This window comes from Jaculus jaculus, chromosome 1 (genome assembly GCF_020740685.1).
Source record: "Jaculus jaculus isolate mJacJac1 chromosome 1, mJacJac1.mat.Y.cur, whole genome shotgun sequence".
Classification (NCBI taxonomy): domain Eukaryota; kingdom Metazoa; phylum Chordata; class Mammalia; order Rodentia; family Dipodidae; genus Jaculus; species Jaculus jaculus.
In genome coordinates this window covers 115,685,511-115,712,618 of record NC_059102.1, presented here as the reverse complement: position 1 = coordinate 115,712,618, position 27,108 = coordinate 115,685,511, and the positions used below count along the sequence as shown (strand labels likewise).

General features: G+C 41.7%; 2 pseudogenes; both read right to left on the bottom strand.

Annotated features, from left to right (window-relative positions):
• Nucleotides 1–45: 45 nt before the first annotated feature.
• Nucleotides 46–20,390, bottom strand: LOC101596219 (annotated as a pseudogene).
• Nucleotides 20,391–20,592: 202 nt separating this feature from the next.
• LOC101595929 overlaps nt 20,593–27,108 on the bottom strand; it is a 69,901-nt pseudogene continuing 63,385 nt past the window's right edge.

Below are 27,108 nucleotides of genomic sequence, written 5' to 3'. Positions count from 1 at the left end.
AGCGCGGAGCTCAGCCCCCTTCGCGGAACGAGGGGCCGGCGGTTCCTACTCCAGCTCCGGGCCGCCCTCAGCCCCCGCGGCGGGAACCTGCATGTCTGCTGGGGCTTCGGGCCGGAGGGCCCTGCGGATGCCATGGCGCTCGGCCTCGAATCCAAGGGGGAGGGCGACCCGGCTGAGGAGTGGCCGGCCTCCCGGATGCCCTGAGGATGTCTGCATCCTTTTGCCACCCCAGCCCCACACCTACAGCGCATTCAGACCCACAATTAGGGAGAATGTAAATAATTGTGTGCGACTTAATACAGAAGACCTCTGACGTCCTCTTAATAACTATCAGAATAGCTTAACATTTTTAAGCTTCCCAACATGCATTGTTAAACCCATTCTGTTTCATGATTTTCCAGTTATAGGCTCTGTATGTTCACTTGGAAGTTGAGGATTTAGAGGTGTTCATACTACTCCCCAACATTGCTCTTCTCATATCTATTAATGATTATGTTAATAATAGCTAATTTATTGCAGTATCCTGGTGATTTCCCTGATTAAACATGAAAATTGCCAATAGATCAGTAATGAACATTAACCTACAACATATTACTACTTAGCAAGGGTTAAAAGCCCTTTTTTTGTAGCCGGGCATGGTAGTGCACACCTTTAATCCCAGCACTGGGGAGGCAGAGGTTGGAGGATTGCCCTGAGTTCAAGACCACCCTAAGACCCCATAGTGAATTACAGGTCAGCCTGGGTGAGAGAGAGACCCTACCTCAAAAAACCAAAAAAAAAAAAAAAAACCAACATTTTTTGTATGTGCCATAAATTTTTAGAAATCTTTCAGCCTTTAGACGCCTAAAGTTTTTATATACGTATGGCTGTAAAGAAAATAAGTTATGTTGGACCAGAATCATCAAAATACGAAGGCAAGATACTGCAAAATTAACATTTCTTTATTAAGAACATGTTTTTTAAAACATTTCTTTATTAAGTGATAATCTAATGGTGGGTGTAAAAAGACAGTTTTGAAATATTGAGCATAAGAGGAATTTTGATTTATCTGCAACAACTGTATGTAAAATATGATATCTAATTTTATTGGGTAAAAGGTCATAGGGTCTGATAATTGTCGTTTATTGCCTCTTTTTATGAACAAGGAAATGCTGCTGTATGTGAAAATACATTGGTGCGCCTCATATTAACAAGTAAGGTATCAGTTACTGGTTAGAAACCAGTAGAGAAACAAACAGAACAATCTACTTGAAGCTGTGCCTGCTTCATTTTGTCCAAAATGTAAATGTACAGAAAAAAGCGGGTGAGGTGGAGCTAGTGCTAGCCCCGCTGGGCAGAAGGGCAGGTGGAGCCACTGCTAGCCTCTGTGGGCAGAAGTGCAGCAGATATGAGTACAATTCTGAACTACACACTTGTATGTTCCTGGGGAACTTTTTTAAAGACCTATATTCCATATCCACTAGGTGGTAGCATAGATTCACTGTCTTAAGTTGTTAAAGCTTGTTTGTATATATCTGTATCTATTTTTGCCTGGTAGTACTTGGTATTGGATCCCCGGGAATTCACACATGCCAGACAAGTCTCTACTACCTACTGACTTATATCCCTGGTCCTTATATTTTGCTATTTTTGAGTTCTTGTAAAAGCAAGTTACTGTGATGATGTTTATAAGTTGCTTCATTAATATTTATTTGTGTGTGTGTAAGAGAGAGAGAATTGGCCCACCAGAGCTTCCAACCACTGCAATTGAATTCCAGATGTGTGTGCCACCTGTACACATGCACGACCTTGCGCATCTGGCTTTTGTGGGTTCTGGGGAGTCAAACCTGGGTTCTTAGGCTTCATAGGCATGTGCCATAACTGATAAGCCATCTCTCCAGCCCTGCTTTATTAATTTTAAAAGTAATGTGTAATACAAGTAAAAATGAATTTTTTTGAGGTAAGGTCTCATTCTGGCCCAGGCTGACCTAGAATTCACTACATAGTCACAGGGTGGCCTTGAACTCATTCATGGTGATCCTCCTACCTTTGCCTCCTGAGTGCTGGGATTAAAGGTGTGCGCCACCACGCCCAGCTAAAAATGAATTTTTATTCATAAGTACGTCCTTATATCACCAAAGCATTGTATGTTGAACACAGAATGAAATTCTGCATGGAAGGAGACTACTTCTCCTTCAACTTGCCAAAAGGTGTTCATATTTCTGTATCAGTCGCTTTGCTGACTATTAGAATCAGTAGTAGGAAAGATTTACAAACATCTTAGTATTTATACTAATTATTAATACTGTAAACAAAGTATGTACAAACAACAAGGTCTGAACTCCAGATGCAAGTACCACTGTGTCTGGCTTTACACAGGTGCTGGGGTATCAAGCCCAACCTGACAGGCTTTACAAACAAGTGCCTTTAAACACTAAGCCATTTCCCCAGGCCTCTTTTCTTGTTCTTAGATACTTCAGGATAGGATTAATATTTTCCTATACTCTCATTTTCATATAAGTTCAAATGTCACTCTGTCTCTAGGGAAGGTTGACAGTTTGTGGAAAAACAAGACAGCCTAATAGTGCTATTATAATTAGATTTCATATTCTATAGTATTTTTTCATGTAAGACAGTTACTTTCTTTTGAACTAAAAAAAAATCACATTATTTATTTGGAGAGGGGGCAAAGAGAATGGGTGCTTCCAGCCACTACAAAAACCTCCAGATGTATGTGCTACCTTGTGTATCTGGCTTATATGGGTCCGGGGGAATTGAACCAAGGTCCTTTGGCTTTGCAGGCAATCACCTTAACTGCTAAGTCATCTCTCCAGCCTGACAGTTACTTTCTTTTTATTTGCAAGCAGAGAGAGAAGAGAGGGAATGAGTGTACCAGGGGCTCTTGCCATTGCAAATGAATTCCAGATGCACATGCCATCTTTTTGCATCTGATTTTACATGGGTCCTAGGTAATCAAACCAGACCATCAGACTTTATAGTCAATTGCCTTTAACCACTGAGTCGTCCCTCCAGCCCCGAAAGCAGTTACTTGTAAGAATCTTGTAAGTTTGTGATTTTTTTTTTTACTCCCTTAGAGTTTTCTGGTGCTCCTGACACTTAACACAAAATAGAAACTGAGGAGAAAGTAGTAGCTTTAGAGGCTGCTTCCATATAATCCCTATTTCATATTAATTTTCTTTGAAAATGACATGGTTTTGAGTTTTTGTATGTTTTGTTTTTACTTATTTATGACACATACACATATATGTATAATACATATATATATATATATATATATATATATATATATATATATATATATCTATATATATGGAGAGAGAGAGAGAGAATGTGTGCACCAGAGCCTTAGGCCCCTGCATAGAACTCCAGATGCATGAGCCACCTTGTGCATCTGGCTTACATGGGTCCTGAGGAATCCAACCTGGGTTCTTTGGCTTTGCAGGCAAAAGCCTTAACCACTAAGCCATCTCTTCAGCCTGAGTCTATGGGTTTTTAAATGAAACATGTTGGTTAGACCATGTTACCAGTCTTTTTTTTTCTTTTGTACATACTTATTTGAGAAAGAAACAGAATGAGATAGAGTGAGTATGGGTGTGCCAGAACCTACTGCCATAGCAAACAAACTCTAGATGCATACACCACTTTGTGCATCTGGATTTGACTATTAGGAAATCAAAATGAGGCCATCAGGCTCTACAAGTGCCTTTAAGCACTGAGCCATCTCTTTATCCCTACCAGTCTCTTTTAAATAGCCTTTCCATGATTATTTAATAATAATCATGTTCAAGAGTTTTTATGAGCTTATATTCTTGACTCATACATCACAACCCTACATCTCTTTTCCTAGGATAATGCCAGTGATGCATATTTGATAGACAAGAGATTGTCACATTATAATGTGCCTGCTGTCTTGCAGATCTATGAATGTTGTGCTTTATCCAGGAAGGCTCACATGTTGAGGGTTTGGTCACCAGTGCAGTGTTGGGAGTGGGATGCTTGTGTTGGTGACTGGATCATGAAGGCTCTGACCTAATTAATGGATGAGTCCACTGTTAGGTAATTGGGTGAACTACTGAGACATGATGGACACTGGGAGGTAGGGTCTGACTGTAAGAAGTGGGCCACTGGGAGGGTGTTTTTGAATGGTGTATCTCTTCTCTGACCTCTTTTCTGCTTCCTGAATGCCTTGTGGTGAGAACCCTCCCATGCCACATGCTTCTACCATGATGTTCTCCTCAGCATAGGTCCATAGCATAACTGCTGGTCATAGTCTGAAACTGGGAACCACACTAAATCATTCCCTCCTTAAGTTGTTTACCTCAGATATTTAGTCACAGCAATAGACACCTAAGAAAATGAGTTTGACACTTCATTTTATTGTTTTGCTACTTTGAATTTTACTTTATACAACTATTTCTATTTTATACAATGAAAACTGTAAAACAAAATATTCAAAGAGGTTAAATGCCCTCTAAAAAGGTAAATTCATTCAGAGCTGGTTCATTTATTACTCTTTCAGGGTGAGTAGTTACTCCTTTTCTTTTGATAGTTTCCATGTATTTTTTTTTTTTGTAAGTAATGCTTCACTTAGTAACTTTATTCAAAAATCTGTGTATACCTATAAGTAAAATTACTTTGTCAGCATCACTAGATCTGCTTATTTTCTGTTATCCACTTGTCTTGCAGGAAATAGGATTTCCTTTCTCCACATTCTTACCAGTTTACTACTCGTGATTTTACCTCAACTTATTATTTGAATTTAAATATCTCAAATATTATTTCCCAATTTCTTGTGAGTTGAGCATTTTTCATTAGTTTATAAGCTGTTTAATTTGTTTTTATTGATTTGAAGTTTTACCAAAGATACTGGAAGGAGGAATGTGGATGGCAATGATAGAAATAGCTCTGATAACCAATGACCTGATTCAGTGTTGCATTCTTGCAGAATTCACATAAACAGATATGTTCAGTGGGATGGATGGGCAATGGACACTCCTGGGCAAAAGGCTGGAAACTTTCAGAGCAAGTTTGTGGCCCTTTTGTGAAACAGGCTGTTGATCCCAGGTGGAAACAATTCTCTCCACAGGTTAGATGTGCTGTTTCATGTCACCTATGATACAGGTTATTGTGAGGATCAATATTGTGTGGATAGATGCTTAGAATGGGAATAGACACTAATATTTTCTTTTTCTTTAAACTTTCGTATAATATGAGAGATGTTATGCAAATACATTTGACAGACAAACTTATTGGAAATTGATTTTTTCCAAGTTGATGTTTAACACAAGATAGGGTAGTTAAATAGATTAGAAAATAATTGGCCAACAGAAAAGACTATTGTTTTATTGCCCATATGACAATTGTTTTTTGTTTGTTTTTCAAGGTAGAGTTTCAGTCTAGTCCAGGCTGACCTGGAATTCACTATGTAGTCTCAGGGTGTCCTCAAATTCACAGTGATCCTCCTATCTCTGCGTCCCAAGTGCTGGGATTAAAGACGTGTGCCACCATGCCCAGCTGCCCATATGACGATATTTGCTTGCTAACTCAGATTATTAGGAGGAAGAATATTATTCACCTTATAAAATTAAGAAGTGTAAGAAGGGGTCTGCAGAGAGACTTCCATGCAAACTATATGGATAATGTAAAGAGCATGATTTTGGAGCATGCAGTACTGGACTTGAATTCTGGCCTTGCCACTTATTAACTATGTGACTTTTTAAGTAACAAGTTACCTAGTTTTAGAGTCTCAATTAACTTGTTTGTTGATTGGTGAATAATGATAGCTAAATAATTTTTATTATAGCATTTCCCCACAGAATTAAAGCTATGTTATTTAGTGATTACTATACATTCTGAGAAATGCATCATTAAGTGACTTTGCCTTTCTGTGAATATCAATGTACTTAAAAACTAAGTTCACTATGACATCAGTAGGCAATATAATCATATGGGACCATTGTTGTATATGTAATCTTATCACTGAACCAGGCATCATTATGACTATGTGCATTTATTGGTTAGTTTCTACATTGAAACTGTAGACTTCTAGAACCAAGGACGTTATTTGAATCTGTAAGCTTTTAGAAGACAAATGTCTCAGCAATAAATGGTAAGACCATTGGGTTTAAAGTCCGTATACATCACTGTTTCAAGAGAGGGTAGGTTTGAGGAACTTTAAGTGGTATTTAGATCATTAAGCTTTAAAAAAATTTTATTTTGAGAGAATGAGAAAAAGAAAAATAGATAAAGAGACTGGGTACACCAGGGCCTCCAACCACTGCAAACAAACTCCAGAAGCATGTGCTACCTTGTGCATCTGGCTTTATGTGGGTACTCTGGAATTGAACTCAGGTCTTTGGACTTTGCAAACAAGCACTTTAACTGCTGAGCCATCTCTCCAGTCCTCATTATGCTTTAAAAAAAAATTTTTTTTTATATTTATTTGAGAGCGACAGACACAGAGAGAAAGACAGATAGAGGGAGAGAGAGAACGGGCGCGCCAGGGCTTCCAGCCTCTGCAAACGAACTCCAGACGAGTGCGCCCCCTTGTGCATCTGGCTAACGTGGGACCTGGGGAACCGAGCCTCGAACTGGGGTCCTTAGGCTTCACAGGCGAGCGCTTAACCGCTAAGCCGTTTCTCCAGCCCCTCATTATGCTTTTTGAGTTGATCAATGGACACTGGTGGCTATTCCCCCTGATTGTCGCCATTGCTACAGGCAGAGCTGGTTCCATGTTCTCATTGAGAAAACAGACCAGAGAGGTGAGTGATGTCACATGGATACACTTGTGATACAGTCAGAACTAGGATTCAAGTCTTCTGGCTCTCTGGTCCAGAGCTTACTCTCTCAGCCTTCATCTGTGCTGAGCTGAGCTCATGACCTAATTTGATCTTTCTCAGCCTGTGGGGAAAAGATCAGGCTTGAACATGCCAAGTCATGTTGACATGGGATACTGTTCCTAGATTGGTGCCCCCTCCATTGAATTTAACAGCTTCTTGCCACAGTATGATCATTTGTCCTTGTAGTCACTTCATTTAAAAATCATCAGAAACTCTGAGTGTAAACATTTACAGGATCTGGCATCTTGAGAAATGAATTATTTAGAGATGTTTAGTGTTTTGGAACATTTGAAGATTTATTTAAATCGCATCTTGTATTTACTAGTAAAATGATTTCTCCTTTTCCCTGTTCTCCCAAGTCTTATACCTAAGTATAGGAACAGGTTGCCATGTCTGTAGTTTTGATTTTCAAATCTTTGATGTAAAAATTAGAAAGATGGGCTGGAGAGATGACTTAGTGGTTAAGCGCTTGCCTGTGAAGCCTAAGGACCCTGGTTTGAGGCTCAATTCCCCAGGACCCACATTAACCAGATGCACAAAGGGGCACTTGCATCTGGAGTTCGTTTACAGTGGCTGGAGGCCCTGGCGAGCCCATTCTCTCTCTCTGTCACTCTAAAATAAATAAAATAAAATAAAAATTAAAAAAAAACTAGAATGATGACTTGTTACTTTTTAAAATAATGATTTAAAGCTGGGTGTGGTGGTGCATGCCTTTAATCCCAGGACTCGGGAGGCAGAGATAGGAGGATCACCCTGAGTTCGAGGCCACCCTGAGACTACGTAGTGAATTCCAGGTCAGCCTGGGCTAGAGTGAGACCCTACCTCAAAAGACCAAAAAAAGAATGACATGGCTGGAAGCCAGGAGAGAGTCAGTCCCCAGACAGTCAGCGTGTCTAGTGCCAGAAGGCGCTACATAGGCGACTGGGGGAAGTGACCAAGATCTGTCCAAGCAACACATTGTTTAACCTAAGTAGCAACAATTAACCGGATGTGATACCCACACAAGTGCAATAGTGGTACACAGCCATGGTGAGGAATCAATTGCTCTTGATTTGGCTAACTGATCCACTCAGTGGTACTAGACCCTTAGCTGGAGCTGGGAAACAAGTCAGAACCATACCCAAACACAAGCCCACTCTACAATATCAAGCTACATCAATCACGGGGTATAAGAGGGCCTACAACTATCAAACTGTCTATCAAAAAAGTAAGTGTTATCTCAATTTTCTGGGTGCTAACTTACTCTCCGTTGGAGAATCTGCTTCTCTTTTCCAGATAGATGCAGATCCTAAGAAGAGAGCTGCCCCAACATACCTCAGAAGGGGCCCAACTGAAACTAAGGACAACTGGCGAAATAAGCAAGGGTGATGTTTTCCTGTGAACTGGATACCAGCACAAAGGGGAAGGAGATCAATGCAGAGAAAAATCAACTCCTACCAAATCAGAGAGCCAGAGCCTCAGAGGCCCCCAACACCTCAGCACTGAAGCAGACCAAAAATGAACCCAACATGGCTCAAGGAAATCTTGCGGAAGAGGGGGCGGAAAGAATGTCAGAGTTACATGTTGGGTCATGATTTTCAGAGACATTTATCATACTAATAACTGGGGGCTAACTCCACAATGCACGACCCATTTTCAATAACAAGGAGGGTCTAATGGGAGGGGGTAGATCACAGATGAGCCTAAATAATGGTACCAAACTGCCTGTATTTACTGAAAAGAAAACTAATAAATTAAATTAAAAAAAAAAGACCAAAAAAAAAAAGATTTGTTTTCTTCTTTTAGAGTTGCATGCTTTGATTATACTTTTCTTCAAAATTATTTTTAGCCACTACTTAGAAAACTTTAGTGAAAACCCACAATTCCAAGTACATTGATGAGGAGGTATGTCAGATCATTCATTATAATTTTGAGGGCAGGCAGGGGCCCACTGGAGAGCAATGGTGGCAGAGATGTGTTCAGCTTATCAGATCTCAGACATGGGTGGCAGAGTTCACGGTGTTTATGAAGAGGACCACTGATGTACACTGTAGGCAATCTGAAGCCACCTGGGGACTCCACCTGGAAACTCTTCAGGAATGTCAAATTTAAAATGTTCTTTTTTAAAAAATGTATTTATTAATTTGAGAGCAACAGACAGAGAGAGAAAGAGGCAGAGAGAGAGAGAGAGAGAGAGAGGTGTTGGGAGCCATGAACCAAACCTCGGCCATGTTAACAGAGACTGCCATATAGCAAGTTAAGCTTCTACTTCCTCACCTAATATTCAACTACCAGAAACAATGGGATCGTACACCTGGCCAAACATTCCCCCATCCTGCCGGTAGCTGATGAAGAAACAAAGGCATTGCGGTTTAACCAGTAACTATGTGATCTTTGCCCTAACTATATCCCCTTCCCCCTACAACTCCTTGCCCTGACCATGTCCCCTTCCCCCTACAACCCTATATAAACCTACATGTAAGAATAAACTCTCGAGGCCGTGACAAATGTCTAGCATGGTCTCCTTCTTGTGTCTGTTTGCCTACTTTCATTCAGGTTGATTTTCACCTCGCTTCTTTGTTCGACTCCCTGCTGGCCGGGGCAGAGAGGGAGAGAATAGGCACGGCAGGGCCTCCAGCCACTGCAAACCAACTTCAGATGCATGCGCCCCCTTGTGCATCTGGCTAACGTGGGTCCTGGGGAATCGAGCCTCGAACAAGCGTCCTTAGGCTTCACAGGCAAGCGCTTAACCACTAAGCCATCTCTCCAGCCCAAATTTTAAATATTCTTAACAGTGGTAAGTTGGGGCAAGCTTGACTAGGACCAAGGGTCATCATTTGAAAGATCAAGCTCCAGGAGGGCAATCTTGTCATAGTTTGACTTTTTCCATTTAGCTAAGGGATTTTATAGAAAACCTTCAAAGTGCTTATTTGATTGTTTAGTACTTGTAGAAAACTATAAGTACTATGGCTACATTTTAAATTATAGAATTTTGTAACTGAAAAGGACATTATATGTGACTTGTAGACAGAAATTATTATTTTACCACGAGAGAAAATATGCCCTAGGAGGGGTTACAGATCTGCTCTTTATATATTTGTTTTCTTACTGCATCCTCACATGTTGGAATAGACAAGGCAGTAATCTAGGTTTTCCACTATAAGAACACTTATCAATACTCAGTCACCTAAAAGCTCCACTTCCTGACACTACAGACATTGGAGGTTAAGATTTCAACATAAGACATTTGAAGGAAATGTAATCTTTCATGCAAGAGCACATTCATCTTCTTTCACCCACTAATTCTGCACTCATTTTAAAATATAAATTCAGGGCTGGAGAGATGGCTTAGCGGTTAAACGCTTGCCTGTGAAGCCTAAGGACCCCGGTTCAAGGCTCGGTTCCCCAGGTCCCACGTTAGCCAGATGCACAAGGGGGCCCACGCATCTGGAGTTCATTTGCAGAGGCTGGAAGCCCTGGCGCGCCCATTCTCTCTCTCTCCCTCTATCTGTCTTTCTCTCTGTATCTGTCACTCTCAAATAAATAAATAAAATAAACCAAAAAAAGATGTCTAGCCGGGAAATAAGTGAGGCCTCTATGCTTAAAAAAAAATAAATAAATAAAATAAAATAAAATATAAATTCAGTTTTGCAACTTTCCTCATGATTTTTGGCACAATGAGCAAGAAATCTAAACAACTTATCAGGTCTGTCATCTGGCTTCTGTCTGTCTTTCTTACTTTCTTGCTCACATTCTAGTACTACTATCTTCCTAACATAAGACTAATTTTTTCTTAGTAATGTATGTATGCCTTCTGTTCTCTTTTTAGTGCTTTTTCTCTTGTAAGTCTTTTGGTGGCTATGACAATATACCCAAGAACAATAAATTCAGAAGAGAATGCTTTATTTTGGTTCATGGTTTCAGAGGTTTCCATGGGTGCTTTCCTCAGTTGCTTTTAGGCCTTTGCCAAGGCTGTGTGTCACTGTAGTAGTTGACTGTATGAACACCTATAGACTCAGGTATTTTATTTAAATTTGGATTTCCAGCCATCTGGCTGAAAGAGGTGTCACTGGGGTCAGGTCAGATTCTGGAGTCCATCTGATTCCAGGACAAAGTTGTACAAAGTAGTCTGAGCCCTGCCACTGTTCCTGCTGCTGGTTCCCTGCTGTTTGCTCTCAGTACTTGCTTTTGGTGTGTGCTGGCTGGTAGTTGTTTCTCTCTGCATGGATTTATGAGTGGGAGCCAGCTACTTCCACCATTGGTGGAACTTCCCCTTGGATCTGCAAGCTGAAATAAACCCTTCTTTCCACAAACTGTCTATTTGGAACTTCATCCCAGCAACATAGAGCTGACCAACAATCATGCAGAGCAATGTAATGGAGGAAAGCTGCTCACTTAATGGGAACCAGGAAGCAGACACATAGGAAAAGGCCAGGATCTTAATATACCCTTCAAGAGAACAAGCCCAATGGCCTATCTTCTCAATCTAAGCCTTACCTCCTAAACATTCTACTATCTCCCAATGGCAGTACCAGCTGGGAACTAAGTCTTCAACAGATGAGATTTGGGGGATATTCTAGATACAAACATAAAACAAGAGTATGGTATGTTCTTAATGTAACAATATTTACAACAAAGACAGCAAATTACCCCGGTTTCCTTACTACATCATTATCTCAGGGAAGATAAAAATATAAACCTCAGTAAAAAGCATTAGAATCGTTAGTGCTTTAATTACCTTCTCACTGCTGGAACAAAATATCCAACTAAAAGCAGCAGGTGGGAGGAAAGGGTTTATGCTTGCTTAGTCTTTGAGGGAAGTTTCAGGATAGTAGAGAAAGAATGGTAGAGCAGATGCTGACATGACTTCTTGCCACAGTTTCTGGCAGAAAGTTGCAAGAGAATAAGCTGAGCTCTGGCAAGGGGAAAGCTGAGCTGTGTGACACCCCTATGTTCACCCCCAGCAACATACATCTTCCAATATGGCTCCATTCACCAAATTGCCACCAGCTGGAGATTAACCATTGAAAACACATGAGATTATGGGAAACATAGTTTAGTGTTTTTAAAAATTATTTTTTATTTTTATTTATTTGTTTGAGAGCAACAGACAGAGAGAGAGAAAGAGAGAGAGAGAGAGAGAGAGAATAGGTACACCAGGGCCTCCAGCCACTGCAGACAAACTCCAGGTACATGTGCCACATTGTGCATCTGGCTTATGTGGGTCCTGGGGAATCAAGCCTTGAACTGGGCTCCTTAGGCTTCACAGGCAAGCTCTTAACCACTAAGCCATCTCTCCAGTCCATGTAGTGGTTTTGATTGTTTCCCATAGCCTTAGGTATTTTTCATTAAGATTCTGTGGTAGTTTGAGTCAGGTGTCCCCCATAAACTTAGGTGGTCTGAATGCTAGGGTCCCAGCTGATGGAGATTTGGGAATTAACACCTCCTGGAGGAAGTGTATTGTTGGGGGTGGGCTTTTGTGTGTTATAGCCAATTTCTCATGACAGACTATAACCAAACTAGCCTGGTTCTCTAGACTAGTTTGTCAGTGAGCCCCATGGATCTGCCTGTCTCTGCTTCCCCAGTACTGGGATTAAAAGCCATTCCCCCTTTTTTCATTACATGGGTTCTGTGGATCCAACTCAGGTCTTCATTCTTGCAAGGCAAGCACTTTACTGGCTGTACTATCTCCCCACCCCTATTTATAAAGTTTTAAAAATTGCAGGACAATACAAGTTACATATGTATAAAAATACAGGAGAACAAACAAAAATCAGGAATAATTTTTAACTCAAAATAACTACTTTTAACACTTGATATACCTCATTCCATATTTGCATTATGTATACCTACATTTTCACATAGTTATACAAACAGCAACATGTATAAGCATATAGAAGTATGCTTTTATAAATGTATATATAGTACATATATATCAAATGTATTTCATAAAAGGTATACCACATTGTTTCCTGTGTTTCCTTAATGTAAGCAATACTGACATAAAGTGCATTTGAGCAAACATGTGTGAATACCCGTACCAATAATATTGATGGCAACCACTACTGCCATTTAATAGGTGATTACTATGTGCCAAGCCTGATTTTCAACACTATTCATGTTTAAACCTCATTTAGTTGGTCAAGGGGTGATGTTCACCCTCTGTTCATGCCATCATTTTCCCTGCCATCATGGAGCTTCCCCTTGAGTCTGTTAGCCAACATAAACCTCTTTTTTTTTCCCAGAAGCTGCTCTTGGTTGGGTGATTTCTACCAGCAATGAAAACCTGATGGCAACACATAGCTGAGTTTTGCCAGTCCACAAAAGCTCAGTTTAGAATGGTTCTTAATTCTCACTAGGTTTTAACAATAAGCAAAGAGCTTTGATTTGGTTTTATCTCAACAATCATTTATATTCATATACAAAACAAGAAGTTCCCTCCCACAGTGGTACATTGCTCTTTATAACTTGAGATCTTTAGTATTTTAGCCCCCCAAGCTCACAGAGTCTAAGGAGGAAGACCCACCTTCTTTTGGAGGCTTTTCTCGTTTGCACCATGGTACCAGGTAAGTAATCTCATGACCTGTTTATCAATTAGAGGTAGATTTAGAATGAGGAATTTTTCTTGCCATTCCTTATCTTTGGTTAAAACTTTGAGAACTGCATTTGATAAACAAAATTATCTGTGGGAGAAAAGAAATTGAGAAAAACAAAAATTTAAAATTTTAGATCACTTGGGTTTCTTTAGATTTACCCAAACCAGCTAACATTCATCCAAATGCACAGGAAGAAGGCTTCAGAGACATGCACAAAGAGATAAGATGGTTTTCAGGGGATAGGAAATTCGAGTGTCATAGGATGGCTTTCAGAGAATTTACTACTGTATAGGTGGCTGTGTGGGTGAGGAAAGTTATTGTATGTTTTTGTTTCTTAGTCTGTGGAGAGAACATCAGCTTCCACATATGTTGTGAGGATCAATTGAATTCATATGCAAAAAGAGCTTAGAACAGTGTTTGGAACCTTGAAAATACTTAATGTAAGGTAATATTTTTCAGTTGAGGCATTTAACTGACAGCTCCAGTTTACAGTTCAGAAAAAGTGTATTTCTTTGGTGGTAGTTGGTCAAGTCAAAGTACACCTTGAATAAACTTTAACTTAAATGTGTTTGATAAAGCTTTTCACCTTTGAATAGGTCAAAGAAATAGTTCTGGCACTCACTTATTCTTTCTTCCTAGCACCTATTTCTCAGCACTTTATAAAAAGTTACTGAAACAGGTATTCACATTTATCAACATATGGGTCTAGTACCGTATTTAATATTAAACACCTCATGAAACTTGTGGTAAAAGAGATTTACATGGTTTATGCTGGAGACAAGGAATAATAGCTACATTACAGAGTAAAGTGGGACACATCAGAACTTCACTAGTTTTCCTAATGGGCCACATGTAAAGCATAAGTTGTGTTAATAATGCTTTTTTTTGTTTTTGTTTTCCAAGGTATGATCTCTCTAGCTCAGGCTGACCTGGAATTCACTATATAGTCTCAGAGTGGTCTTGAACTCAGTGATCGTCCTACCTCTGCCTCCCCAGTGCTGGGATTAAAGGTGTATACCACCATGCCCAACTGATGCTTGTTTCATTACAACATGAAGAGACCACAATGTGTGCCCCTGTAATAAAGAATGAATTCTTTTCGTATTATTTTACAAACAATTTAGACTCTGTTGACAAAACACTAAATGCACTTATTAAAGCTTGTTGAGCATCTTCAAGTTCTGATGTGGAGTATTAAGATACTTTTTGGGGGATCTGAGTAGATAGCTCAGAGGGTAAGAGTACTTGCTGTACAAGCATGAGAACCTGAGTTCAATTCCCAGCACCCATGTAAAAAGCCTAGCATAGCTGTGCATGTCTGTAATTCAGAGCTAAAAGCGGGGGGGGGGGGGGAAGAGACAGGAGGATTGCTAGTCAACTAGTCTAACAAATATCAGCATGAATTTTGGGTTTAATTGGAGACCTTGTCTAAAGGAAATTAGGTGGGAGAGTGTTAGGGGAAGATAATATTTGCATGGGACACACACACATCTACACATGTGCATACAAAACACATACTACATACAACACAAAGAGTTAACAAACATTCTGCATAATATTAATTTGTTCTCCTTCCTAGAGGTATGTTAGCTTCAATAGGATGCTTTCTAATTTCTTTTCCTTTACCTCTCTACAGGAAAACAGTTATTTCCTTGAAACTTAGATGTAGCAATGAAACAAAAGTTGTCTCTAAATATAATATAATCATTAAATCTCAGAGTTGGAAGGAGGCTCAGAAAAGGTGACTGTTATTCTCTCTCAGCCTTCACTTAATTAGAGACATTTAAATGTATAATTTTTCTATTTTTATTTTTACTTTTTTGTAGTAGGGTCTCACTCTAGCCCAGGCTGATTTGTAGTCCCAGGGTGGCTGTGGTAGTTTGAATAGATGGCCCCCAATCTATTCAGTTTTTTATTGTTTGTAGTTTGCATCTGCAGCCACCTGGCTGGAGGCAGTATCACTGGGAGGATCTTAAGGTGTGGTGGTGGGTTTCAGATTTCAATCTAAAGATACGAAAAGTGTGCCTAGCTGGAGTTCCTAAAGTGTGCTATGTGGCTTTTGGCTCTTTGGCTTATGCTTCTCTCTCTCTCTCTCTGCTTGGTCCTGTGAAGGCAGACCAGCTCCTTCTGCCATTATGGAATTTCCCCTGGATCTGTAAGCTGCAATAAATATCCCTTCATCCATAACTGTGTCTGGTCTGAAAGTTCATCCCAGTGAACCTGAAGCTGTCTGCTACAGAACTTGGTACCAGGAGTGGTTCTAGAGAAGCAGAATTGTAAGGTTGGATTTCTCTAGTGGGCTTAGTGCTATCTGGGGTTGGCTCTCCAATTTCAGTGCTACTAAAGGCCCTACTGGTGATAAGGAGAGCACTTTTACTGGAAATAAGAAGGGCACTAATAATCCATGGTGTTCACTGTTTAAAGAACTCTGTGAGATAGATGTATTTGGTGATCCTGAGTCATGTCTTGTGAAGAGCGAGGAATTTAGTGATGCTGTATTTAAAACATTTGAGTATTTGTGGAAAAGTAAGACCAATGATGAGGCTGGTTGGTTGCTTTTAGCATCTCTGAACAAACTAGTGAGGGAACAGCAGAAGCTCAAAAAGGAAAATTCCAAGCTTAAGACCCATGTACATGATCTCAAGGTTTCTCAGGGTGCCCTGGAGGACAGTCTCCTCTCTAGCCAGAACAGGACTCAGATTGCAGAAAACCAAACCCAAGCTCTCATTGTGAGACTGGCTAACTTGCAACATAAACTCAAATCCAAGCCTTACCAACTATCAGAAGTTAAAGTGAGGGCAATGATTGGAAAAGAGTGGGATCCTGTGACTTGGGATGGTGATGTGTGGGAAGACCCTGAAGAACCTGGGGACATCGAAGTGTTAGATTCTGAAGATGTTTTGGATGAAAATATGACCTGCCCTCCTTTAGCAGCAGTTGTATCCTCACCTCCACACCCTGAAGTATTATCCACCCCACCCTTGCCTGAGGGAATTAATCCCTCTTTGAGGAATCAGCCGGAGGTACTGATGCTTCTCAGTTCCCACCCATCTTTGCCTCTAGGCCTACAACCAGATGGAAGGCTAGGCAGGCCCCTGAAGGTGAGATAGAAAGTGTGACACAAGAGGTGATGTACACCAGTAAAGAACTTAAGGAGTTTTCTAATTTGCACAGGCAGAAGCATGGGAATATGTGTGGGAATACAGAAATGAGGACTGTAATTGCAATGTTTCTTTCCTACCTTGATACGGAGTGTATGTACATATTATATCACTAACTAACTGTTGAATTTATATTAGACCTATTATATTAGAGACTAAGCTTTGTGTTGGGGGGAAGATTTTGCGGTTCCAGTTGTACGTAGGATAGTTATGCCATGTTAGGTGGAATTATGAGCTTGTTACTGCTTTCATTTGGAAATTAAGTATGATGTAAAGAGATATGATTTGGTGTTGTCAACTTGATCTCTTTAGTAATCCACAGAAATCCCCTTCTGGTGGGTCTTGGAGGTTGTTTCCAGGAAGGATCAACTAAAGGAGGAAGTTCTTTCCCCAGAGTGAGCCTTTCCCCCAGAGTGGGCGGCCCCGCTCAGAGGGGGACTTGATATAAGGAAGCTCTGGGTAAAAAGAGCCCCTTCCTCCCTTCATTCCTTCCACTTGGCTGCCGGAGCTGCTCGCTGCCTTCCAGCATGGATTGAAGACCAGTGCGGACTGAAAAACAGCATCAACTGAAGACCAGCGTGGATTGAAACCCAGCGGTTCCTCAGGAAGCCTCCAGGCCTTTCGGCACCATCTGCAGTGCCCAGTCGGGACTGCTGAGGCATCTGGCCACATGGACTGAGCAGCTACCAGGTTCGGTGATTCTTGGGCCTGCAACTGCTATTGGACTGCCGTAAACTAATCCAATAAATTAATTCCCTTTTTAAAATAATTCATTCTAGCACTTCTGTTCCTCTAGAGAACCCTGACTAATACACCGGCCTTGAATTCATGGTGATACTCCTATCTCTGTCTCTTGAGTGAGATTAAAGGCATGTACCACCATGCCAGGATAAATTATTTCCATGAAAATTATAGTATCCAGCCTTAGCTTTACATTAAGGAAAGATACTTCTTTCACGTTGTGATTTAAACCTATTTGGGCTTTGGTAAACACTGTTTTAAATTTTGCAGTAAACAACTTTCTCCAATACATCATTCTACTTTATTTGAGAATTAAATTCTAGTCGACAATTTTATGATTTGACACATGAAGAATTTACTAGTATTAACAATGTGAAGCTATGGGAAATGGAGGTTAAAGATGGACCACAGAATAATAATCACTGAAGTTTTAATCTGTATCTATAGTATTACAAACCTGAGTTTCATATAACATCTAACAATAAAAATTGATAGTGAACAATAAAACCCAATGACTCATATCATACTTCCAAATTTGAAATACCATGTTCATTCTGCCTCCAAATTTCACAGTTCAATATCCAATTAATTCAGAGTAACCTGTCCAAAGATGAACATTTTTCGTAAAGTTTCTAGAAACTCATTAATCTTTGAGGGCTTAAGATAGTTAATACAAAATGCATACAATGTTCCATCATTTTGTCTGGGGCCTGTAGCAAAAGATAAGCACACCTGAAGAAAGATACAGCAAAATTGAACATTTGGGGAGATAGCAAATCTGTGTCTTTAATAAGGGACACAATCTCTGTGTCTACCCTTGTCAATTTTCCATAGATGTATTCCTGTAGAGATGTCAAGAAAGATAACTACTACTAAAGTAGATTATACAGCCACTTTTCATGAGAAGTTGCTCATATGAAGTCACTGTTGTCTTGATGATACTCCTGTACTGAAAGCCACAATTAGGATTCACATAAACTTATAAAAAGTTACTTAGCTATTATTCCATTTTTAATCCACAGTATATATGCTAGAGTTAACACGACTAAAAGAACTGTATAGGGCTGGAGAGATGGCTTAGTGGTTAAGCGCTTGCCTGTGAAGCCTAAGGACCCCAGTTTGAGGCTTGATTCCTCAAGACTCACATTAGCCAGATGCACAAGGGGGCGCACGCGTCTGGAGTTCCTTTGCAGTGGCTGGAAGCCCTGGCGCCCCCATCCTTTCTCTGTCTCTTTCTCTCCCCCTCTCTCTCTGTCACTCTCAAATAAATAAAAATGAACAAAAATATTAAAAAAAAAGAACTGTATAACCACTGTATGTATGTCTTTTGGCACCCAGTGAAAGAAATTTTCTCAGGATCTTAAAAAGGGAATTTTCTACTTAGGTCAGTATTTCTTAACTTTCATTGAAGTGACCATTGAGCAAAGATAGAAATGGAAGGTGCTATATACCATCGAACTGCATTCAGTAATAAACTATGGATGCAAAAAAAGAAAAAAAGAATGTCACGATTGTCTCAGTAATTATTAGTTTCTGAAAGATACAATATGAAGGGCATTTAATGTAGCCAGTTGTACCAGTTTGATGGAAATCTCTTTCATATTCAGTATATATAGTTTTTGTTCTATTCACTAGGAAATGTTTTGGCAGAAATTGCGCTATGTGTATCTGTCTGTCTGTATACATGTATATAGAAATGTATACATACAGCACCATACTATCTTGTGCTTTAAAATTCCAGCTTATGTTAACTGCTGTCAGCATGTTCCTATTCCCTGAAGCTAATTTATACACGAAAAAAGTGTTAAAAGTAGATTTGGTATATTCAAAGCTATGAAAAAATTATTGCTTACCTTGAGCACTTGGTATATATAGAGAGAAAGCAGTCTTTTCCCCTGACATACTTTTGTTTTCAAAATACAATGTGTGTTTGTGTATAAGCCTTAGTTATCTCAAGTTCATATGTCTATTATGAACTACCTTTTTATTGCCCAAATCAATGAGCTTGCTATCAAAAATTTTTGTTTTATCTGTATTTGGTGAACATTCCTTTTATGCTTTAAATCAAACACTAATAACAGTATTTATTAGAACTGCCTACTACATATATTTCTATATGAGTAAAATTTACCAGAAAATGGGCCAATAACATTTATAAGACCAAGTTGAGTCAAAGACTGCATGTAAGGGACGAAAGTTTAAACAAAGTCACAGCACACTCTATTTCCCCAGGAAATACTTCACAACCCGGAACCTGAAGAGAGAAGGGTGTGTGAGGAGGTAAAGGGGCTTCTGAGAGGTCTACTGTGGAGCAGGACATTACAAGTGCCAGGACAGAAGCCATCTGCTTATTCCTCATCCTTGGCAACAATGGGCTAACAATTCACTCATAAAAGAGAATGTTGGTAGAAATACAAGTTGGAAGTAATTCGTGACGCTGATGCATTAGGAGGGCTACGATAGACTGATTGAAACAGCTGGGGTTAATGACCACCAGGTTCTTCCACAGAGCTGGACCAGAAGGTCAATCTCTGGACTGGGCTAACCCTGTACTCGGGTAAACAATAAAGCCTAACATGGAAAGAGCACCTGGGCCAAAGGCTGCCTTTGGTGTGGCCTCCTCCAGGACGGACCAGAACATACGCCATGCAGAGGGAGCCCCTCCCCAGACAGGACGCGCGCCCGCGGAGCCCGCCCCTCCCCGACAGGACGCGCGCCCGCGGAGCCCCGCCCCTCCCCGACAGGACGCGCGCCCGCGGAGCCCCGCCCCTCCCCAACAGGACGCGCGCCCGCGGAGCCCCGCCCCTCCCCGACAGGACGCGCGCCCGCGGAGCCCCGCCCCTCCCCAGACAGGACGCGCGCCCGCGGAGCCCGCCCCTCCCCGACAGGACGCGCGCCCGCGGAGCCCCGCCCCTCCCCAGGCAGGACGCGCGCCCGCGGAGCCCCGCCCCTCTCCAACGAGGTCTGCGCGCGCCACCGCCGCCAGTACCTGAGGCGCGAGCGTCCGCGGGGCCAGCGCTCGGGTCAGGCGGCTGCGCAGGGCCAGCATGGCGCGTTTCGGAGCGCGGGGCAGGCAGTGGGCGGTGAGACGCCGCTCGGTTCTCTGGACAGGCGGCAGTGGACTATTGGGCGCAGGCTGGGGCGGGGTCGGGTGAGCTCCGCCCCCTGCCAGGGAGCGCGCGAGCCCGGGTTGGCTGAGGCTGGCGCGGAGCGCGGAGCTCAGCCCCCTTCGCGGAACGAGGGGCCGGCGGTTCCTACTCCAGCTCCGGGCCGCCCTCAGCCCCCGGCGGGAACCTGCATGTCTGCTGGGGCGTCGGGCCGGAGGGCCCTGCGGATGCCATGGCGCTCGGCCTCGAATCCAAGGGGGAGGGCGACCCGGCTGAGGAGTGGCGGGCCTCCCGGATGTCTGCATCCTGTTGCCACCCCAGCCCTGCTTCGGAAGGCTCCTAAAAGCTTTGCTTTACTTTTTCCTGGAGCTCAAAGAGGGCACTGAGGCTGAAATGAGAAATTCAGACCCACACATAGGGAGACTGTAAATAATTCTATGCAACTTAAGACCATGGACTGTCAGAACATGCAATGTCACTGCAAGAGGCCTTGTGGGCCCCAGGTGCCAAGGGAAAGGAAGACCAGTTTTCTGTTGCCAAGAAAACCGAAGGCAACCTGGATTATGGCCTTGGTCTTGCCCGTGCCCCCCTTGATCCTACCGCCTGGAACAATCTTCCCTCACCCAAAAGCCCATAAAAAGGAACACGCTTCATTGTTTTCTCAGAAACTGAAGTCCAGCTTTGACTTCAGTGATCCAGCCATGCTCTTCCATGAAGTATCATCGCCCTCATAAAGCACCCCCCCCAAAACTCATCTGTCTATAGAATTTGTCCTTTTTAGTAATTTTCTTTTATCACTTTTATACAGGCCTCTAATATAGCTCCCCTTATCTGATTGTTCATTTCCAGTGTAAGGTTTTTTACATGTTAAAGCTGGTTTTATTTCTGTTGGGCATGTTTTATAGTTTAGCTATAGATTTGCAGGATTGGAGCTGAGTGGGCGGTGGGGGGGGGGGCGGTGTTGGATCTACACAGCAGTGCAGGAAACCCTCAGGCTCATGAACTCCAACTTCAGGTCCTTGTCCAAGTTATCAAAGTATAGAAAGACAGGGACACAGAAGGGTAAGTTATGATACTTTATTAAGGATAGGGTGAAATCAGGAGAAGAGAAAAGCAGGAAAGAGTAATTCCCTCTCCAGCATTCCTGGGAGGGGTGTTAAAGACCAATGACAAACTTTCCTCACATTGAGGATTGAAATCTCTCTGTGGGGAAGAAGCTTGAGGAAAGGCTCATACAAGTGGCTCAAGTCCATTTATATGAATCTGACATTCAACTAGAATGTTCTCGCCTCATCACCAGGTTCAGATGTGTAGGGAGAAATCTGGTTGGCAGCAGCTGATTCAGGGGCTAAGTGCGGGAAGAGTTCAAGAATTGGACGTTGTTGCTGCCTTTGCTGCTTGCAGACATCCTGCATGAGACTGAATCAGATCTAGTTTGTCATTTTTCTTTGGGTCACTCCCTAGCTAACTACCTATTAGAGAAAGCTATCTTGCTCCTAATCCATTTCAATAGTATTTATTCACTCATAAGATGAGCATTTGGATGTCTTCATACTACTTCTCTCAGTACACTTGCCTTTTGGCATCTTTAGTAATAAAAAAAAAAATCGTTACTGTGTACATTACAGTATAAATTATTACACATCAACTTATATTAAGGTTATTAATATTTACATTAATTTTGTCAATAGTTACTGCACATACTAAAATAACATTGTTTATATCATTGTCATGTGGGAAGCATGGACTTATCAGCTCTGAATTTTTTAGTTGTGTTTTGTGGAAAGGCTTATGGGATGAAGGCTTTTGAAATGTGTTTAAGTTAGGGTCCTTTAAAAATCACTGTGGAAGATGTACCTTAGATTTTTTTCTTCAGAAGAATTGTATCAATTTATAACCATGCAACTAAAAGCAAAGTAGTCAGAACTGGATGCACATGATTAAATTTTGTCTCAGACTTTTAAATGTAACAGTTCATTTACCTGTTCAGCCATTGCTTATTACATTTCTTCTGTACTATAGGCACTTTTCCAAAAATGATAGAATTGGGGGAAAAGGCATGGTTTCTTTATTCTTGGAATTTGGAATTTGTATGAAAAAGATAAAAGAGGAGTCAATACAGTCCACAATGCTCAGAAATTTCACTAATATTCCTTGGGTTAGGTTTGAATTGACACATTCCTTATACAATGAGGAGTGAGGCCCATAATGCTTAGGAAGCTCATAAAACTGCACAATTCTGAAAAGGCCCCACCACGAAGTTATGAAAGTAAACCAGGTAAGTTGGGCAGGGATCTCCATAGATGTAGCTTTCTTGGGTCATCACCAGCGGTAAGGTGGGCTTCTCAATAATATAGCTGCCTTTGCAACACTCATGTCCCTATAAGTAACCCCTTACCTGTGCTCTTGTAAGTAACCCAAATAACATCATTTGTTCACCATGCTAGACTTGGTTGGATCCTTTTCTTTATTCTGTCATGAGTACAGTATCTGGAGTGGGTAGACATTTGTTCACATCTCTTCAGGAAAAGTCATGCAATAACATCACCAGAAGAGAACCAGAGAATGATTGACTCTTTGGAGTCAATGGTTGCAGACTCTGGGCCAAAAGCTTGTAACACTGGCTCATGTTAAGGGCTAAGAAATCCCTGGTGCCTGCACAAGAGCTGTAACACCAGATGTTGCTCGGGACTGAGGAATTAGTATACCTGAGTATAGAAGCTGCATCACCCCACAGGCAAGGGCTGAGGAATTCTGACTTCCTAGCTGTACTCAAGAGCTGTGGTCCTTGTGGGGATAAGGGTCTTGATACTCAAAGACTGCAGAAGGTTGAAAAACTAGACAGTGGCACCTGCTAATGCTCCCACCTGCCTGCTGCCACCACTCACAGCTGCCAAACACCAGCTCTTCAAGTGCTTCTTTTGCCTTTCCTTGATTGTTGTACAGCAAAAGGACCCCAGCCATTTGAATGGTCATGGTTCCACTGGAAGATTTTTCTAGGACAGGCATTCTTAGTCTATTTAGTATCATAAAATCCTTTGTAAACCTAGTGAGCATATCAATCCATAATGTCTCTAAATGTATGACAAGTACACTGAGCTACAAAGAAATAAAGTGTAAAAAAAACCTTGAACTAGAATAATTAAAATATAAAAGCAAAGTTTTAAAAAGACATGTTTTTATCCAGGCAGAAAGTAACAGGATCCAATTGTGGGTGTAATAGATATAATTGTAAACTAGTGAGGGATTTAAGAGGAATTTTGATGTTTTTATAGCAGCTGTAAATACAGTGTGAGCACTTCCATGATTTTAAAAATATTTAATTAATTTATTTATTTGAAATAAAGTGAGACAGAGAAAGAGGCAGACACAGAATGGCATGGCAAGGCCTCTAGCCACTGAGAATGAACTCCAGACACATGTGCCATGCTGTGCAACTGCCTTTAAGTAGGTACTGGGAAACTGAATTTTGGTCATTAGGCTTTGCAGTCAAGCACTCTAACCACTGAGAAATTTCTCACAGCCCCCCTCTTAAAATATTTTATTTATTTATTTGTTTAGATTTATATGATTCTTTTTAAAAATTAATTAATTAATTTGAGAGCGACAGACAGAGAAAGAGGCACAGAGAAAGGGAGAATGGGTGCCCCAGGGCCTCCAGCCACTGCAAACGAACTCCAGATGTGTGCACCCCCTTGTGCATCTGGCTTATGTGGGTCCTGGGGAATAGAGCCTTGAACCAGGGTCCTTAGGTGTTGCAGTCCGGTTCGCATTGCTGGTAGAAATCACCCAACAAGAGTAGCTTCTGGGAAAAAGAGATTTATTTTGGCTTACAGGCTTGAGGGGAAGCTCCACGATGGCAGGGGAAAACGATGGCATGAGCAGAGGGTGGACATCACTCCCTGGCAGGTGGACTACAGCAACAGGAGGGTGTGCCAAACACTGGCATGGGGAAACTGGCTATAAAGCCAATAAGCCCGCCCCCAACAATACACTCCCTCCAGGAGGCATTAATTCCCAAATATCCATCAGCTGGGGAGCTAGCATTCACAACACCTAAGTTTATGGGGGACACCTGAATCAAACCACCACATTCCGCCCCTGGACCCCCCCATAAACTGATATCCATGCATGATGTATTCAGTCTGACTTTAAAAGTCCCCATAGTTTTTATCAATCCCAATGATGTTCATACATCCCCATAGTCCAAGATCTTTTAACTGAGCCATAATACCAAAAAATAACCTCAAAAAACCCATAATGGCATGGAATAAATATTTACACTGCAGTAGATGGCATTGGGCATAGCAAAGAAACATTCAACCAATACAAGATTTAAAACAACCAGGGCAAACATCAAACTCTGTAGCTTCAAGTCCAACAATTCTAGCCAGTGACAAATCTTCAAGTTCGATCAACAAGTCTCTGACATTCCAATTCCGCCCCTCCAGCTAGGCTACTCACAGTCCTGGAAAACTTCATCAGGGCCGGCAGCTCCTCGGCAGCCATCTCATGGTCCTGGCATCTCCACTGGGTCTCCATTGCAAACCACGGTTCATCCTCATGGCCCCATGGGGTCTCTATGCAGGCAACCAGCAAACCTGCTTCACACTGCCCATGGCCATTTCCAAAACACAAGACCGTGTTGCAAACTCAATGACCCTCTTTCCAGCATTTCTTATACTCCATGATACCAGGTAGGGTGCCAATTTCTTAATCCAGGGGGGATTAAAGCAGACTTTGAAGAACAGGACATTCCTTGAGCACTCAGGCCCCTTCAAAAGAGTCTACATTCTTCTTGTTGCCCCAGCACAGGTCAGCTAGCCCAGTCTCAAAGGTTGTAATCTCTCAGTTGCAGCTGAATGGGCAACAGTTCACCCAAAGATTTTTCTTTCTGTGCCATATCCCTCTGCACACACCAGTTCATTTCTACGTGAAGCAACCCTGCACAACTTCTCAGGACATGGGCATAAGAGCAAGCTTCTCACACAAACTGCTAGCCCAGTCCAGGCAAAGCTCTTTCTCACCCTCATAAACCAAACCTCACAGTCCATAGTTCTTACTGCCTTCAGGTCTTGCACCTCAGACCAGAATAGTCCATCAAGCTGTACTTACAGCACTGCAAGGCATCTCTTAGGCCAAGGTTTCAACTCCTTCCACATTCCTCTTGAAAATCAGCTCCAAAAGGCCAAAGCTACACAGTCGGGTGTCTAGCAGCAAACCCACTCCTCGGTACCACTTTACTGTTGCAGTCCGGTTCGCATTGCTGGTAGAAATCACCCAACAAGAGTAGCTTCTGGGAAAAAGAGATTTATTTTGGCTTACAGGCTTGAGGGGAAGCTCCACGATGGCAGGGGAAAACGATGGCATGAGCAGAGGGTGGACATCACTCCCTGGCAGGTGGACTACAGCAACAGGAGGGTGTGCCAAACACTGGCATGGGGAAACTGGCTATAAAGCCCATAAGCCCGCCCCCAACAATACACTCCCTCCAGGAGGCATTAATTCCCAAATATCCATCAGCTGGGGAGCTAGCATTCACAGCACCTAAGTTTATGGAGGACACCTGAATCAAACCACCACATTAGGCTTCACAGGCAAGCGCTTAGCCACTAAGCCATCTTTCCAGCCCAGATTTATACAATTCTTATTGGTGAAAACATCACATGTACTTGTAGTATTGAGGAGTATTTCCTCCCTTTATGACCAAAGGAAATGCTTAATTTCAGTTAGCTGTTGGTTACAATTGAAATATAACCTTTATCCATTTGTGTTACCAGACTCTGAGAGCCATCAATATGCTCCCCTGGGTTGTGTATTGGAGGACACAAACCATTGTTCTAGACTTTGTATCCAGGAGCAGTATTTGAGGTTTTTCTGACAATCCTTTTATGAATACATTTTATAATACTCCCTTCTAATTACTTTCTCTTACCTCCCTTCCCAATCTCCTTCCACTAGATTCCTACAAAACCGCTTACATCCAATTAGTCCCTCTTCTATCTTGGTATTTTGTTGTTGATGTTGTCCTTCCTCTACCATCTATGATGCACTATTGTGTAGGACTTGTAAAGTTAATGGAAGTTACTGTAAGGTCATGATTGCAACGACAACTTCATGTCCAGAAAAAAGAGTTCCAAAGCATTTTTTCTCCATCCTCTGAATCTTTTTTAAATAAATTATTTTTTTATTAATTAGTTTTGTACTCAGTGAATACAGTCAAGTTAGTACCATTGTTAGGCTCATCCATGTTCTACCGCCTCCCCCTGGCCCCTCCTTGTTGAGGTATATGGGTCATGCATTGTGGAGTTAGCCCACAGTTATGGGAAGGAGAAATGTCTCTGCGTATCATGACTCAACGTGTGGCTCTGATATTCTTTCCACTTCCTCTTCTGCAAAATTTCCCTGAGCCATGTTGGGTTCATTTTTGGTTTGCTTCAGTGATGAGGTGGTGTGAGTCTCTGGGTGTCTGGATATCTGATTTGGTAGGAGTTGATTGTTCTCTGTGTCGATCTCCTTCACCCTTGTGCTGGTACCTGATTCACCAAATAAAAAGCAACCTTGCTTTTTTTGCCAATTATTCTTAGTTTCAGCTGGGGCCCTTTTAAGGTATGATGGAGTGGTTCTCTCCTTAGGATCTGCATCTACCTGAAAAAGAGAAGCAGATTCTCCAACAGAGAGTAAA